The sequence below is a fragment of the Sciurus carolinensis genome, chromosome 12 (assembly GCF_902686445.1).
Source record: "Sciurus carolinensis chromosome 12, mSciCar1.2, whole genome shotgun sequence".
NCBI classification, from domain to species: Eukaryota; Metazoa; Chordata; class Mammalia; order Rodentia; family Sciuridae; genus Sciurus; species Sciurus carolinensis.
Genome location: NC_062224.1, coordinates 30,556,489 through 30,562,933, shown reverse-complemented (window position 1 = coordinate 30,562,933; position 6,445 = coordinate 30,556,489). Strand labels below are relative to the sequence as shown.

The 6,445-nt window shown below is 34.1% G+C and overlaps 1 non-coding gene across 1 annotated transcript; it reads left to right on the top strand.

Moving 5' to 3' along the window:
• Nucleotides 1–6,099: 6,099 nt before the first annotated feature.
• On the top strand, nucleotides 6,100–6,176 carry Trnaa-ugc (transfer RNA alanine (anticodon UGC)). The gene has a single exon. It is a non-coding gene; the product is annotated as a tRNA-Ala (tRNA).
• Nucleotides 6,177–6,445: the final 269 nt, after the last annotated feature.

The following is a 6,445-nucleotide window of genomic DNA, read 5'->3' as shown; positions in this document are numbered from 1 at the left end:
GAGACTGGAGCACTTGAAACACTCCATTTGTATTTGGACCCATAGGGTGAGCACAGGAAAACATTACTACCCTGATATTGGACATCAGATAACGTCAATGCTGGAGACAGCTCTGCCATTTTTACAGGGAAAAGGAAAGGAAAATAATTTTCATCAATAGCCAAATAGAAAACTATAAATTCACCTCAAGTTTGCAATGACTTTAGAATATAATATTTTACTTTTTTTTTTTTTTTTTTTTTGGTACTGGGAATTACAGCTGGTAATCACATCCCCAACTCTTTTTATTTTGAGACAGGGTCTTGCTTAAGGCCTCACTAATTTTGCTGAGACTGGCCTTAAACTTGTGATCCTCCTGCCCAGCCTCTGTTGTCACTGGGATTACAGATGTGTGCCACCAAGACCAACTGTTTTATATGGTCTTTTAGTGTCTATTATTGCAAAAGTCTATTTTCAGATGCTATATGGAACACATTTAAATTAGTATATTTTGACCTCATGCATGACCTATCTATAAAATGCCGACACTTTATTAACCTGAGTGTAAATGTCAGTGATATGACACAAAACCAGTAGGGAATTCCAGGAATGAATAAAAATGGTTTGGCTGGGAGTACAGCTCAGTGGTAGAGAGCTTACTTACCAACCCTGGTTCCCTTCCCCAGCTTGGGGTGTGGTGGAGGGAGACTTGTTTGCTTTTTAATGTACTGGTAAGTTTAAAGTAATGAAAAACTAATTACACTAAATCTAATTTTTACCTCCTATTAATAAAACCTTCTTATGGTAACAAAGTGGGAGGCAGGTAAAGATCTCAGTTATTAATCCATTGGCAAAGAATTCTATTAGTTTGTTTCTAAATTCCCTAGGTTGACTGCATGTTAATCTATTTGTTAAAAACAAACATTGACACTTACACTTGCTCCATCCATTATCAGTACTGATTTTCCAGGAGAGAGAAGAGAAAGATAATGCAGGGCTGTATAAGTTTGTACTCTATCCCAAATAGTTTGAGCTGCTTCTGTCCATGTAACCTTTTCTGGTTTATGAAGATCACAAGGAATAAGAGGAAACCATCCATTAGCAAGTCCTATTAATACTACCTAATGCATCTATTTCTTCCCATCTCTTCATTCATAGATCATGGTCCTGGCCAAGCCCCTGCTCCCATTAATCTCTCAACCATCTTACAGTTTCCCTGTTCCACTCTTGCCCACATATAATCTATTCTCAAGATAGGAACCGGTGTGTACTGAGTGAGTATATTTCCTAAACACATTCAGGAAAGTACATGAAACATAAACAGAACTGCATTAATAAATAAAAAGCAAAAGGTAAATAACTATAATCATAGAGGAGAAACAGTTCATAAGGATCATCCCAGCAGTCCCCTCTCTCCCCCCACCAGAGGTCACCATTCTAACTTGATTTCTGATTCACCTTTATAGTTTATCACTCAAGTATGCACTCCTAAACCATCATTCAGTTTTGCCTGGTTTTGAATATTTATCTAAATAGAACCATATCCTAAGTATTCTTTGCTATATTGTCTTTTATGTTGAACATTGTTTTTAAGAGACACCTTTTTTGGGCCCTTTCATTTGAGAGGTTGTTGTGGTACTTTGGTTTTTGTTGTTTTATGGCATTCCACTATGTGTAAACACCTTTGGTTATCTATTCTCCAGCTCAGGAACATTTGTGTTGTTTCCAGTTTTGTCAATGACAAACAGAATGTTGCTAAGAATATTCTTGTATAAAGGATACTGTTACATTATACATGATTTTCATTAGGATATTTACTTTGGAGTGGATATCCCAAGTCCCAAAGTATATTACTTTTGACTTAGTTACACACTTTTCAGTGTGCTTGTATAAATTTACTCTCCCACAGCATTGTCTTAGTACAGTAAACTCTTTAGAAGATTTTTACATATTTGTGAGTCATGTGTATAATGGTATAGTATAATGGTTTCTTACTGTGACTTAAATTTGCTTTTTCCTTACTACTGAAAAGACTGAGCCCCTACATTTGTTGGCCTTTTGGAATTCTTTTCATGAAGTAACCATTCAAGTCTTTGTCAAACTTTCTATCATCCTGTCTTTTTCTTATCTGTTGACTTAGAGGAATTCTTATAGTCATTTATGCTGTAAATAGTACAAGTTGAGTCATTTGTCTATTGCTACAAATATTACAAGTGAGTATCCCTTATCTACAATGACACCTCCTGTTAGGTATAAAGCTAACACCTCCCATCTAGAAAATTAAGTTGAAGATAAAATCTGACTTTAAGTACAGTTTTGATAAAGTCAGATGTAAAGATTTATATGTCAAATGCTTAGAATGTTATTGTTGAATGCATCTTAACCTTATAGCCTCACAATAAACCTTCCTCTGATTTAATTTGAAATATTTCTCTGTAAGAACTGTGAACAATAAATTACCAGAGAAGAATAAGAATTAAACCACTAGTAGCAACAATTGCAACAGCAAAAACATTGATAGTACTCTTCTCTCTGGAAAATAAACATGTCCATGTTTGGGAGCAGGGCATAGAAAAGCTATCCAAAGATGTTCTCTGGCTGCACTTCTGAGAAATACCTTTAGGATGTTGCTGTACCTGTGATGACATCATATCATATTGAAGAAAAAAGGTAGACTATGCATAAAACAATAATTAAAGCTGGCGCACTCAAAGAACATAGTAAAAATGGAAAAATGCTATATATGTATACTATACATTTTTATGTTTGTGTAGGGATTTTCAAATGTACTTCGTGTTGTTTATATCAAGGAAATTCTGTGCATGTTAGGAGATTGATCTTAAGCAAGTACCTTGTCAAATTTGCTGGTGATTAACATAAGCATGAAATCCATCTAAAAGTTATTTTCAGTGAAAATTTGTTCTACTGCAGGAGGCAGTGCCTGCTTTTTGCCAGAAGAAAGAAGTGTGGATATTAACACTCCACACACACCTCTCTACATTTCAATTGGTATACCCCTCATTCATTTAATTACCTTAATTTAGAACCGTAACTTATCTCACAGGGTAATGTCAAACTTGAATGACTCTTATTCTACTATCTCTCCACATTCATGAAGGCAAGATGTTGACATGAATAATAAGAGCTGATTGAACATAATTAATAACAATTGTCCTATGGCTTTCCTCAATTAATATCCTAAATCTTTCATCAATTTTTAAAAACAAAACACGCAAAAAAGTGTTAAACTTACTTACCCTTTTATCTTTCTACTGCTCAAAAACTGATATATGAATAAATTGGTAAGAATCAAAATATGGATAATGAAAGGACAGAAGAAGAAATCAGTTAGAAAACTGGATTGCACAAGCACAGATATAAGGGCCTGGACAAATCTGTTATGCATAACCCACACTGAAATTAACTAATTTCCTAGAATTACCCTTTTTGTGGAAAATTTTACATCGACCAATGAAGGCCTACCATCCTGGCAAAGAATAAGGGGGACAGGGGCTAATACGTATGAGACTGATGATTTTTTTTGAATATCAAGAAATTCTAGCAAGCAATGCTTTGATGATTTAAGAATAACCTCATTAACTATCATCTTTGTACTTTTCCTTGAAGGTATTTACATTTAAGAATTAATGACACTTGGAAAATGAAATTGTTTTTTTTCTAACCCAGTATATTTAGATAATAAATGAAAAGATTAAGCCTAATATAACATTTTACTAGAAAATACAAACAAAATTTAAGATGAAGTAAAAATATTTTCTATCTCTATTCAAATTATTTTAATATTTTACATATTTTTCCATATTAATCATTATTTTTATGATGTTCTCTAGAACAACAAAAATCTGTTACTGAATACTGCATTATTTTTATTACTCATCATTGAGTAAACTTCTATTTGGACTTTGCAAGGCTTTCTCAGGGCTCCTTGTGTAACTATTATAGAATTATGTTAACATTTACATTTTATTTTGAGAAATTTAAAGAGTTAAAGATGCATTTTAGAAATTGATATTTAATTGAAACCAAAATTAAGTACTCACAGAAATTCAAAAGTAAGAGAAAGAAGAAAATAGGGGAAGAAAATGAGGTATTAAATTTATTTTCCACTTATTAGGAAAATATTTGCCCTTTGGTTTTTTGGGATTGACTTATTTCACTTAGCCTGATATTCTCCAATTCCATCCATTTATCTGCAAATGCTATAATATTATTTTTCTTTATGGCTGAATAATATTCCATTGTGTATATATACCGCATTTTCTTTATCCATTCATCCATTGAGGGCATCTAGGTTGGTTCCACAATCTAACAATTGTGAACTGAGCTGCTATAAACAAACAAACAAAAAAAAAAGGTTGAACGTTTTTCCTGATAAGTAAATCATGATATAGAATGGAGATTGCCGGGTAGGGAGTGAGAGAAAAATGGAGGAATTTTAGATTACATAGAGGGAAGTGAGAGGGAGGAGGGGACAGGGGTATGAAAGATGGTGGAATGAGACAGACATCATTACCATATGTACATGTATGAGTACACAAATGGTACGAATCTACATCATGCACAACCATAGAAACAAAAAGATTTACCTCATTTGTGTACAATGAATCAAAATGCAGTCTGTAAAAATAAATAAAAAATAAACAAAAGAAAAATTATTTTCCCCAAGAATCTGTTAAGAAAACAGATTATTTACAATATAAAATGGGTCAGCAAAGAAAAGACAATGCTTCCCTCAAACTACCACAAGTCAGAATGCAGAAATACATACATTCTGACTAGCTTTCTATACCCAGATCTGGTGCTGGTTGTTCTATATGCTTAAAGTGAAATGGGTTGAAAAAATGATATTCTCACTGATTGGTTTAACCTTAAGCAGACTACCTACTTCTCCTATGGAAGTGTCAAACAAATACTGAATCAAACTTATAAATTTTGCACTCATTTTCAGTTTCAATTAAACTACAACACTTTTTCTCTCAAGACTTCAGTTAGTGTGATTCTCCATTTTGACAAATGTTTCTTGTCTCACACAGGACCATAGTTTCTGATTTGCATTTTAAGAAAATTATGTTGCAGGAAAATCTAACTTGAATTTTTGTCTCCTACCATCTGAGACAAATCTACCTCTTTTTATATTTGTTGTTGATTGACATGCTGTATTTTAGGAAGAGATGAAGTACACAGAGATTAAGGACTTACATTTGGGAGTAACATATCCTTGTAGTGCTGCCAGTATTGTTCGCCTTGTACAATTTATTGAATTCCCTAGATTCTCAGTTCACAAAATTGCTATGAGCATTTAATCAAATTATTTATTTAAAACATTTAGCACCAGGCTGGGGCTGTAGCTCAGTGGAAGAGCATTGCCTAGCATGTTGTAGAGAAAAATGGAGTCTTGCTTAAGAGTGCTTTCAAAAAGTGAAATCAGGACGAGGAGTAAACAACTTGCATGAGAAACTTAGTGATCTGGCAGTGCCCCTGTTCAAGGACAGATAAACTCTGCCTGAGAATATTAAAAAAAAAAAAACCTTACAGACATCTGGTTTCTGCTCTCAAGGCCTGGCTCCTGGCCAGATCCAGGTCTGGAGACCAAATGTACTGATGGCACTAAACCCAGTGGCTCCAGATAATAACTTTATATGTTTACTCCAGGGTATTTAAGGGAGATGAGAAGAACTCAAAGGTGACAAGACTGCTTTCTTTGGTTATGTATGCTGCAAAATGCCCGTGATATCTCTCCGGTGCCGAGTTGGTATGCTATGTGGGATGGTTTCCCTTTTGTACATACTTTATATGTCTTAATAAATACTATCTTTTCCTATACGGCTTGTGGTGGTACATTCAGTGGATTAACCCATATAAATTATAAGTCTGTGCACAGCAATGGGAAATACATTTCCAGATACATGTATGAGGCACTGATTTTGATCCTTAGCACCACATAAAAGTAAATAAAGTAAAACATTAGCACCTTTTCAGGAACTAGGTAGTCAATAAATGTTATTTTTGTTATTAACTTATAGTGAAGAAAGTATGTAAATAAGTGCATCAAGCAAACAAATTTTAAGTCCCACCCACAGAATAAAAGATAGTTCAGGGGCTGGGGATATAGCTCAGTTGGTAGAGTGCTTGCCTTGCAAGCACAAGGCCCTGGGTTCAATCCCCAGCACCCAGCACCGCAAAAAAAAAAAAAAAAAAAAAAAAAGACAGTTCAGGAATTCACATGGTTTGTAGGCCAGTCTGGCCCATTGTTCACTTGTGTAAATAAATGCTTCTTAAAATACATTATCTGTAGCTGCTTTTGCAAAATTGAGAAATTGCATCAGAGTCTGATAATCCCACAAAAATATTTACTATCTGACTTTGTATAGGAGAAATTTGCTGATATTTGGTATAGTTCATTACTAATTAAAAGAGTCAAAAACATCCAAACCATAAGCCATGA